This window comes from Cololabis saira, chromosome 3, assembly GCF_033807715.1.
Source record: "Cololabis saira isolate AMF1-May2022 chromosome 3, fColSai1.1, whole genome shotgun sequence".
Taxonomy (NCBI): domain Eukaryota; kingdom Metazoa; phylum Chordata; class Actinopteri; order Beloniformes; family Belonidae; genus Cololabis; species Cololabis saira.
In genome coordinates this window covers 53,524,958-53,537,646 of record NC_084589.1, presented here as the reverse complement: position 1 = coordinate 53,537,646, position 12,689 = coordinate 53,524,958, and the positions used below count along the sequence as shown (strand labels likewise).

At 40.0% G+C, this 12,689-nt stretch overlaps 1 protein-coding gene across 1 annotated transcript in view; it reads left to right on the top strand.

The window, feature by feature from the left end:
• Positions 1-345: 345 nt before the first annotated feature.
• The window catches only part of LOC133440519 (DENN domain-containing protein 4B-like), a 50,007-nt gene continuing 37,663 nt past the window's right edge, over positions 346-12,689 (top strand). Inside the window, exon 1 of the mRNA XM_061717791.1 lies at positions 346-409. The gene's annotated coding sequence lies outside the window, so the exon portion shown is untranslated. The remainder of the gene's footprint in view (positions 410-12,689) is intronic.

The following is a 12,689-nucleotide window of genomic DNA, read 5'->3' as shown; positions in this document are numbered from 1 at the left end:
GCACTGAACAAAAAACGTGGGTTACTTTTGGTTATCCTCCATCAACGATGAATAATAAACTGATCTAGCTTTGTTATAAACTATCAGATTATCTTTCCATCCACTCTAACATCCTGCAGCAGCAGATCTGATGTTACTAACAGGATATCAGCATCAGTTAAAGGTGTTACTGACAGGATATCAGCAGATCTGCGTGTTACTAACAGGATATCAGCATCAGTTAAAAGTGTCGCCTAAATCTGGAGGAAAGAGGAAACGAACACTCGTCTAACCCACAGAGGAGACTGTGCTGCGAAGTTCTTTCCTGCGGAAACGTTCTCGTGTTCCTCTCTCTGTTGGAGGAAAGTGAAAGTTTCTGCTGCTGCGGAAGTGAAAGGTGTGGGAGCGACGCAGACATCGCCCTGCTGAGGTGAGTTTATTTTATTTTATTTTGTGGTAAAGTGTAGACGTCCCCGGAGTCTGAGCGACCCCGGGGTCGACGTCCTGCAGCGTCTGAGTCGTATTTAAACTCCAGGATTCACTCACGTCTCTGAGTCTCTGACAGTCTGACAGTCTGACAGTCTGACAGTCTGACAGCTGCAGAGACGACAAGCTGCGCAGGCGCACAGGAAACACAGGAGCTGCGCCTTCAAAATAAAGGCGGTATATACATAACGCATTTATATGTATATGTGTGTAAGTATATATATATATATATATATATATATATATATATATATATATATATATATATATATATATATATACATATATATATATATATATATATATATATATATATATATATATACAGTACAGGCAAAGGGCAAAATATGTTAATGAGTGTTTCTTTACCACACAGGAAAAACAAACAAACACAGAGTTAGTTTGTTACAATATGCTAAATAAGTTTCTAAGAAATTCTGAACGAAGTAATTCATGACAACAAATAGCTGGAAATGTTTGAAAGGTTGTTGTTTGAGTTTGTTTTTTTAAAGAAAAATTGCATGTTAAAGCATTCGGTTCCAACGGTCAAATTAAAAACTGTCACTGTGGGTTTTAATTTCCAGTCTGTTGTATTTAAAGGCACCCTCTGTAGTAATCTCACCCCCCCGAGTGTTGTCAGAGTGGTATTTCTACACAGGGTGTCTTTAGTATCTGAGGACACATGAAACTACATATACTACAGTACAATAAAGACATTATTCTGGATTATCATGAGGAATATTTGGCAGTTTCACTAGTGGAGTCCCTCAAGGCTCCATCATGGGCCCCAGGATATTCTCACTGTAGCGGTTGCTTTTGGGAACAAAGTACTTAGTCGTTTTATTCTGGGAATTAAACATTAATCCACTATACATTAAACATTTATATTGCCCTTTATATTTATATATTTTTCTTCACTTATCTTGCTCTTATATTTATATATTTTTCTTCACTTATCTTGCTCTTATATTTATTTATTTTTTTTCACTTATCTTGCTCTTATATTACCACCAGCAGCTGCGATGAAGCTCCTGGAATTAATTTGGTTGTTATGAAATATGAACAATGGCAAATAAAGAATCTTGAAACTTTCCTTCTAAAAACCAGATAATTATATTATTTTTAAAGCTCAGTAATAATGTCCGTCTTAATCTAATAAGTTTAAACGTTTTATTGGCAGCAGGAGGAAACTAAATGAGAACCAACTGACTGTGAACGATCAACTTTTTGCTAGAAAACATTGTTGTATCGCAGCGCGGTGACGGGAGTAATTTAGGTATTTAGTAATTAGACGTGTTTTTATACATTATTTTACGGTGTGTTTTATCTGATCACTTTTATCTCTGTTTTTTGTGTTGTGAAGCGTCATGACCTTTGTTGTGATTTGACGCTACAAATACATTTAATTTAATAGAATTAGCAAATACGGCAGCAAGAGGATTAATTAAAGTGTTTCAACCGTTAGTTTATAAAAATAATACAATTAAAGGTTATACTTTTTTTTTATTCAAATACAAGATACAGACAGTGGACGTACAGTACAATGTATCTAGGTGTGTGTGTGTGTGTGTGTGTGTGTGTGTGTGTGTGTGTGTGTGTGTGTGTGTGTGTGTGTGTGTGTGTGTGCGTGTGTGCGTGCGTGCGCGTGTGTGTGTGTGTGTGTGTGTGTGTGTGCGTGTGTGCGTGCGTGCGCGTGTGTGTGTGTGTGTGTGTGTGTGTGTGTGTGTGTGTGTGTGTGTGTGTGTGTGTGTGTGTGTGTGTGTGTGTGTGTGTGTGTGTGTGTGTGTGTGTGTGTGTGTGTGTGTGTGTGTGTGTGTGTGTGTGTGTGTGTGTGTGTGTGTGCGTGCGTGCGTGTGTGTGTGCGTGCGTGCGTGCGTGCGCGTGTGTGTGTGTGTGTGTGTGTGTGTGTGTGTGTGTGTGTGTGTGTGTGTGTGTGTGTGTGTGTGTAAATAATATAAAGAAAGTAAATAAATAAAGAATATTAAAATTTGAAAAATAAATAATAAATAGATAATGATCATATAGTGATATAATATAGGACGATATAATAAAAAGTAATATATGTAATACTATAATAGCATATAATAATATAATGATATCCTAATATATCTGTTCAGAATAAAACATAATAATAATAAAGAGAAAAGAAAAAAGAAAAAAAAGGAAAATGTAGTTGTGATGATGGTTTGATAATGATAGCAATGAAAACAACAACAATAGTAATAATGATAATATTCACAATCATGATCATAATCAGAACCAACAATTAGTATTATTATCACAATCATAATCATAGTAATAATAATAATGTGATAATCATAACAATATGAATGAATGAATGAATGAATTAATTCATTAATGAATGAATTAATTCATTAATAAATTAATTTCGAACATGTATATAAAAAATAAAAATAAGTTCTGGTGCAGCTCAGGTGATATTGCAGAGTAATCCAAAAGTAATGTAACTAGTAATCTAACTAGTTACTTTCAGCAACCATTAACTAAGTAGTGTATGGGATTACTTTTTTAAAGTAACTAGTAATATGTAATGGATTACTTTTTTTGAGAAACTACCCAAACACTGATTACTACATAATTATCCATATAAGTATATAGAAAATATAAATATTACATAAATATTATATAGGCTACATTTATATAAATATACACTATATAAACTACATAAATATCCCTATGAATATATATATGCTACATACATAATACATATATGACATATATGACATAATTTAAAGATGATTAAAGATGAAACTTGACTGTAATAAGAAAGTAGTTTGACAGAAAAGAAGCGACTTCCTCCTCGGGGCTTTTACTGTGAAGGTCCGGGCCGGAAGCGGCGCATGCGCAGCAGCTGCGTCTGTGCTGGAACATGGAGGTTCATGTGAGAGAAGAATGACCTGATCATGGCGTTACTTCTGCCCTGCGGGACAAACCAGCAGCTCTCGGAACCAGGTGAGGTCCGAACCGAGCCGGGCCGGGCCCGGGGCGCGCCCCCGCGGCCCGTGCACGAGGCGCGCCCCCGCGGCCCGTGCACGAGGCGCGCCCCCGAGAGCCGCTATATAAGCGACGGCTGGTTCCATTATCGGACACGGTCGCGTCTAACCGCCGCTGCGGGGGTTTAAACGGTTTAAACCGGGTCAACCCGCCCGGATCCTGCAGGTTCTGCAGGTTCTGACCCGCGGACTTTGTTGACAAACCCGTCCGGACCGGTCCCGGGCCCGGTCCGGACGGGTTTGTCAATAAAAGGCCGCGGCCAGTGTGGCCGATGCGCTGTTTGTCCGGTAATGGAACCATGTCCGGTAATGGAAGCACCAGCTGCGGCGGCTGTTTCTGTTTCTGCGTCCGTGTTTCTGCCCCCTCTAGCGGGGTTTCTGCCCCCTCTAGCGGGGTTATTGGTGGTGTTATTACCCCCCCGAGCCCCAACGGGCCTAAAGTAGCCGAGTTTTATTTATTTGTGTATTTTTAGAGGCAGCAGGAGAAAGAGAAGTCTGTCCGATAATGGAAGCAGCGAGTGTTTATATTAGTGTGTGTGAGAATGTGATTGTGAGTGAGTTTGTTGAGGCCTGTTTGTGTTGCAGATCTTCATCACTATCATCTTCATCACCATCATCCTCATCTTCATCACCACTATCATCATCTTCATCACTATCATCTTCATCACCATCATCATCTTCATCACTATCATCTTCATCACCACTATCATCATCTTCATCACTATCATCTTCATCACTATCATCTTCATCACCATCATCTTCATCATCACAATCTTCATCATCATCACTAGGGGTGGGCAAAAATATTGATACGGCAATATTTCGCGATACATCGTCTCCCGATACGATATCGATATTCAACGTATGTATCGCGATATATTGCCGTATCAATATCTTTGCCCACCCCTAGCTACACTTTATGTTGTAATTTCAGTGTGGGTGAGACACTGCATTTTATTTTGAGTATTTTGTATCTAAGAATAATGCACACACTGCACTTTTCATTGTGTTTCAGTGTGTTTTCATGCAAATATGTTGCATAATTAAAATGGAAAGTTTGAATTACATTGTTTTGACTCCAATGAATTATCATCTGATGTACATTTATACAACTAGGATTTTAAGATGTGTAATGCATTTTTAAATTTTTCGGTGAACTATGTAGAATATCGCGATATATCAGGATATATTGCATAATCGGGATATCGCAATTTGTATCGTATCGTGGCTCAAGTATCGTGATGCGTATCGTATCGTGAGGTCCTTCCCAATACCCACCACTATTCATCACCATCCTCGTCTTCATCACTATCAGGATGATGATGAAGATGATGGTGATGAAGATGATGAAGAAGATTCTGATGATGATGATAAAGATGATGATGATGATGATGATGATAAAGATTGTGATGAAGATGATGATGATGAGGATGGTAGTGATGAAGATTAAGATGATGATGATGAAGATGATGATGATGATGATAGTGATGATGAAGATGAAGATGATAGTGATGATGAAGATGAAGATGATAGTGATGATGATGATGAAGATGATGATGATGATAGTGATGATGAAGATGATGGTGATGATGATGATGATGATGAAGATGATAGTGATGATGAAGATGATGGTGATGGTGATGATGATGATGAAGAAGATTCTGATGATGATGATGAAGATGATGATGATGATAGTGATGAAGATGATGATGATGATGATGATGAAGATGATAGTGATGAAGATGAAGATGAAGATGATGATGAAGATGATAGTGATGATGAAGATGATGATGATGAAGATGATGTTAGTGATGAAGATGATGATGAAGATGATAGTGATGATGATGATGAAGATGATAGTGATGATGAAGATGATGTTAGTGATGAAGATGAAGATGATGATGAAGATGATAGTGATGATGATGATGAAGATGATAGTGATGATGATGATGATGATGTTAGTGATGATGATGAAGATAGTGATGAAGATGATGATAGTGATGAAGATGATGATGATGATGAAGATAGTGATGAAGATGATGATAGTGATGAAGATGAAGATGATGATAGTGATGAAGATGATGATGAAGATGATAGTGATGATGATGATGAAGATGATAGTGATGATGATGATGATGTTAGTGATGATGATGAAGATAGTGATGAAGATGATGATAGTGATGAAGATGATGATGAAGATGATAGTGATGATGATGATGAAGATGATAGTGATGATGATGATGATGTTAGTGATGATGATGAAGATAGTGATGAAGATGATGATAGTGATGAAGATGATGATGATGAAGATAGTGATGAAGATGATGATAGTGATGAAGATGATGAAGATGATGATGATGAAGATTGTGATGATGATGATGATGATGGTGATGAAGATGGTGATGATGAAGATAGTGATGATGAAGATGGTAGTGATGAAGATGATGATGATGATGATGAAGATAGTGATGAAGATGATGATAGTGATGAAGATGATGAAGATGATGATGATGAAGATTGTGATGATGATGATGATAGTGATGATGAAGATGGTAGTGATGAAGATGATGATGATGATGATGAAGATAGTGATGAAGATGATGATAGTGATGAAGATGATGACGATGAGGATGATGAAGATTGTGATGATGATGATGATGATGATGATGATGATGATGATGATGAAGACAACTTACCCAGCTTGCCTCGTGTGAATGTGTATGAATGTGTATGAATGTTGGTGGTGGTTGGAGGGGCCGTTTGGCGCGGAATGGCAGCCACGCTTCTGTCAGTCTGCAGGGCAGCTGTGGCTACAGATGTAGCTACCACCACTGGTGAGAATGTGTATGAATGAATAATGATTTCTGTAAAGCGCTCTGGGTGCCTAGAAGAGCGCTATATAAATCCAATCATTATTATTATTATTATGAAGATGATGAAGATTGTGATGATGATGATGATGATGAAGATGATGATAGTGATGAAGATGATGATGATGAAGATGATGATGATGAAGATGATGATAGTGATGATAGTGATGAAGATGATGATAGTGATGAAGATGATGATGATGAAGATGATGATGATGAAGATGATGATGATGAAGATGATGATAGTGATGAAGATGATGATGATGAAGATTGTGATGATGATGATGATGGTGATGATGATGATGATGAAGATTGTGATGAAGATGATGGTGATGAAGATGAGGATGAAGATGATGATGAAGATGATGAGGATGAAGATGATTGTGATGATGATGAAGATGATGATGAAGATGATAGTGATGAAGATGATGATGATGAAGAAGATGATGATGAAGATGATGAAGATGATAGTGATGATGATGAAGATGAGGATGAAGATGATAGTGATGATGATGAAGATGAGGATGAAGATGATAGTGATGAAGATGATGATGATGAAGAAGATGATGATGAAGATGATGAAGATGATAGTGATGATGATGAAGATGATGAAGATGAAGAAGATGATAGTGATGAAGATGATGATGAAGATTGTGATGATGATGATGAAGATGATGATGAAGATGATAGTGATGAAGATGATGATGGTGAAGATGATGAGGATGAAGATGAGGATGAAGATGATAGTGATGATGATGAAGATGATGAAGATGAAGAAGATGATAGTGATGAAGATGATGATGAAGATTGTGATGATGATGATGAAGATGATGATGAAGATGATAGTGATGATGAAGATGAGGATGATGATGAAGAAGATGAGGATGAAGATGATGATGATGATGAAGATGAGGATGATGATGATGAAGATGAGGATGAAGATGATGATGATGAAGATGAGGATGATGATGAAGATGATGATGAAGATGATAGTGATGAAGATGATGAAGATGAGGATGATGATGATGATGATGAAGATGAGGATGAAGATGATGATGATGAAGATGAGGATGATGATGAAGATGATGATGAAGATGATAGTGATGAAGATGATGATGATGATGAAGATGAGGATGAAGATGATGATGATGATGAAGATGAGGATGATGATGATGATGATGATGATGATGAAGATGAGGATGAAGATGATGATGATGAAGATGAGGATGATGATGAAGATGATAGTGATGAAGATGATAGTGATGAAGATGATGATGATGAAGATGAGGATGATGATGATGATGATGATGATGATGATGATGAAGATGATGAAGATTGTGATGATGATGATGATGATGAAGATGATGATGAAGATGAAGAAGATGAGGATGAAGATGATGAAGATGAAGAAGATGAGGATGAAGATGATGAAGATGAAGAAGATGATAGTGATGAAGATGATGATGAAGAAGATGATGATGATGAAGCTGATGAAGATGAAGAAGATGAGGATGAAGATGATGAAGATGAAGAAGATGATAGTGATGAAGATGATGATGAAGAAGATGATGAGGATGAAGATGAAGATGATGAAGATGATAGTGATGATGATGATGATGATGATGATGATGATGATGAAGATTGTGATGATGATGATGATGATGATGATGATGATGATGATGATGAAGACTGTGATGATGATGATGATGATGAAGATGATGATGATGAAGATGATGATGATGATGAAGATTGTGATGATGATGATGATGATGAAGATGATGATGAAGATGATGAAGATTGTGATGATGATGAAGAAGATGATGCATCGATGACTGCATGATGCATCGATATGAAGCATGCTGATCGATGCATCGATGCTGCAAGATGCATCATGCATCTGCAGCAGCATCGATGCCTCGAGCATGCATGCAGATGCATCATCAGCATGCCTGCATGCATCTGATCAGCTGATGCATCTGATGATAGATGCTTGAAGCTACATATGCAGCTGCAGCAGCCCCTCGGGGCGTCGACCCCCCCCCCCCGACTGATTGACAGCTGTTTAACCTTTAGACTCATTGTAGCTGCTCTTTATGCTGTTTATGAAGCCAGGCAGGGTGGAGAGGCTGATTGGGCACAGGTGTGCCCAATCAGCCTCTCCACCCTGCACAGGTGTGCCCAATCAGCCTCTCCACCCTGCACAGGTGTGCCCAATCAGCCTCTCCACCCTGCACAGGTGTGACCAATCAGCCTCTCCACCCTGCACAGGTGTGCCCAATCAGCCTCTCCACCCTGCACAGGTGTGCCCAATCAGCCTCTCCACCCTGCACAGGTGTGCCCAATCAGCCTCTCCACCCTGCACAGGTGTGACCAATCAGCCTCTCCACCCTGCACAGGTGTGACCAATCAGCCTCTCCACCCTGCACAGGTGTGACCAATCAGCCTCTCCACCCTGCCACACTCTCCACCCTGCCACACTCATGAAGAAAGTTTAGTGTTGTTGAATCCAAATGGTTTGAAAATGGTTTTATGACGTTTTCCAGACGGATGTTTCTCTGAGACCAGAGCTGATGAAAACTACAATCAAAATAATTAAAATCAACTAAAAATACATAAAAATGAAGAAAATAAATGATTTGATTAATAATTTTATTAAGATAAAAATAAATGTTGAAAAGAGAAATAGGAATATAATAAAATACTCAAAAATCTAAATTCTTAGTAATTAATAAATAGGAAAGTTAATATAAAAGTAATAAATAATTTAAGAAGAAGTAAGAATTAAATATAATAAAAAAATAATAAATGAAGTTAAAAAACCAGAAAACCAGATAAATAAACTCTAAAGAGGAAGAACCTTAAAAATAGACTGACTAGGACGTAAACACCAGCGGTGAGCGTTTCACGCCCGTCACTCGTGAACGACTGTTTACAGTTTACGACTGTTGGTGGTTTGGAGTCATGTGACCTGCAGGTGAGAACACGTCGGGGGGGGGGGGGGGGGGGGTTGCAGGTCACATGACCTGCAGGTGAGAACACGTCTGGGGGGGGGGTGAGGGGGGTTGCAGGTCACATGACCTCGCCACAGCGACGTGTCGCCTCTTGTGAGGAATGTGTTTCTGCAGCGAGACGACGCTCCGGTCTGGGGACACGCAGGTCCCGGAGGGGGGGGTCCCAGGTCCTGGCAGGGGGGGTCCCAGGTCCTGGCAGGGGGGGGTCCCAGGTCCAGGTCCCAGGGGTGTCCAGGTCCAGGTCTGGGGGTCTGGTCCAGGTCCGGGTGTTTCTGGGGGTCTGGTCCAGGTCTGGAGGTCTGGGGGTCTGGTCCAGGTCCAGGTCCAGGTCCAGGTCCTAAAGAAAAACAGCTGTTTTCTTCCATTGAATCCTGGAATGTGAGGAATTACAGAGTTTCCCAGCAGATGTTTCCCAGCATGCATTGCGGTGATCCCCAGTAATAACAGAATCATCTCTGATCGGAGGTTCCACCGAGACTCTGCTCCACATTCCTCCGTCTGGGACACGTGTTTACGTTACACAACGGGGCGGGGGGGTCCCCCGGGCCGACCAAACTTACTTATAATTTTCGAAAAGATACATGTCTTTAGATGATAATTTTGTACGATAACCTTCCTGAGTGGCAGCTGGATCAGAGTTATCAGCTCATGAAGTTCAGAAAATTACATTTCAGATGCTGCTGCATATCCTGGTTTAGACTCATGTACAGGAAATCTGTCAATGTTTCATAATATTGTCTTTGGTATAATTTTAATCATTCATTCAACTAAGATGTGAATCTTTCTGACCAACATAGAGGAAACTGCAGCTCTTTAAACTATAAACAACACACATTTTTACACCATTTTCACCATTTCCAAAAACTGGAATACTCACAGGACCATAAGGATTCAGGAAATGTATAATAACCATACCATATTGTTGTTACCGGTCATTGTGAGCCTTAAACTAGAAGAGCATCATTAGGCTCCTATGAAACTATAACAGCCACTAATGTCACAAACTGGTCTTTATCTGCAAATACACGACATAAAGGACATAACAATGAGATAAAGAACCAGCTTAGTTTTATAAACAACATTAGAGACACAAAATACAAAAAATACAAAATAAAAATACATGAACTGGAATACTCACAGGACCACAAGGATTCAGGAAATGTATAATACACCCAATTTAGAATCATCAATGAACCTGAAGGGGTTTTAACTTCATGAGCTGATAACTCTGATCCAGCTGCCACTCAGGAAGGTTTAATACCAGAATATCATCTATCATGGATCTTTTCAACAATCATAAGTAAGTTTGGTCACCTAGAGTGGGGCTGATATCTGGTCTGGAACACGGACTACAGCTGTGTGAACACATTCATAACAGGTCATCACGCAAAATAAAATAAAAAAACATGATGGGTCTCAACAGGTGGGTTCACGCAGCTTACACATTCACAAATCACACTCATAACAGGTCATCACGCAAAATAATAATAACAATAATTAAAAAAGCCATTAGCTCTCAGGTGGGTTCAGGCCATATTAAGCAGGCTGGCCTCTTACCTTAAGTTAAAGAAAGTCCGTGCTGCAGCAGCGGGGGCGCAGTAGCATCTGCCCCGGAGCACTCGGCCTCGACTTACCTTCCTTCACCAGAGGGGGGAGAGAACGGGACCCTGTTGTAACATCGTCTCTCTCCTCATCTCTGGCTGCTACTCACACCTTTTTTGATGTGAACCCAAAGTGTGCAAGTGACACACTCTGAGTTAGCTTCCGCTCAGCCATGTTATTGTGGCATCTCAACCAGCCGGTCATTGCGCTGTGCTGGCGCACATGGCTAATTAGCATACATAAAGGTGCAGGACTTGTGTTAAACCAATAAAAGTTTTGTATTGTGAATACTTGATATGGCGATCTCTTAAACATATTTAATTGACCATTAGTGACAATCAAATTATCAAATTACATTATATACTTAATGGACTACTGGGAACTACTGGGAACTACTGGGAACTATCTGAGGACTACTGGGAACTACTGGGAACTATCTGAGGACTACTGGGAACTATCTGAGGACTACTGGGAACTACTGGGAACTATCTGAGGACTACTGGGAACTACTGGGAACTATCTGAGGACTACTGGGAACTATCTGAGGACTACTGGGAACTACTGGGAACTATCTGAGGACTACTGGGAACTACCAGGAACTATCTGAGGACTACTGGGAACTATCTGAGGACTACTGGGAACTACTGGGAACTATCTGAGGACTACTGGGAACTACCAGGAACTATCTGAGGACTACTGGGAACTACCAGGAACTATCTGAGGACTACTGGGAACTATCTGAGGACTACTGGGAACTATCTGAGGACTACTGGGAACTATCTGAGGACTACTGGGAACTATCTGGGAACTATCTGAGGACTACTGGGAACTATCTGGGAACTATCTGAGGACTACTGGGAACTATCTGAGGACTACTGGGAACTATCTGGGAACTATCTGAGGACTACTGGGAACTATCTGGGAACTATCTGAGGACTACTGGGAACTATCTGAGGACTACTGGGAACTATCTGAGGACTACTGGGAACTACTGGGAACTATCTGAGGACTACTGGGAACTATCTGAGGACTACTGGGAACTACTGGGAACTATCTGAGGACTACTGGGAACTACTGGGAACTATCTGAGGACTACTGGGAATTACCAGGAACTATCTGAGGACTACTGGGAACTATCTGAGGACTACTGGGAACTATCTGAGGACTACTGGGAACTATCTGAGGACTACTGGGAACTACTGGGAACTATCTGAGGACTACTGGGAACTACTGGGAACTATCTGAGGACTACTGGGAACTACTGGGAACTATCTGAGGACTACTGGGAACTACTGGGAACTATCTGAGGACTACTGGGAACTACTGGGAACTATCTGAGGACTACTGGGAACTACCGGGAACTATCTGAGAACTACTGTGAACTATCTGGGAACTATCTGGTGTTGTGCAACTCAGAGGGGCTTTAGCTGATCCAGTTATCGAAGGGTTATTAATAATTTTATTAATAATTAATAAAGTCGACTATTTATCAAATTGAATGACCAATATGATAAATAAAATCCTCGGGGCACCACCCTGTTCCTTAAGCAGGGAAATGATAACTTTTACAGCAGAATATCAGTCTCAGAAATTAAGGTTTATGCCTAATACAGTAATTGAAGGGTGAGATTCGAGCACTGGCTCTGTCAAACAAATCGATTGTGACCAAAATTTGTATGAAACAACACACAAACAACTCATTAAAAATCAATCAGAATTTATTTACA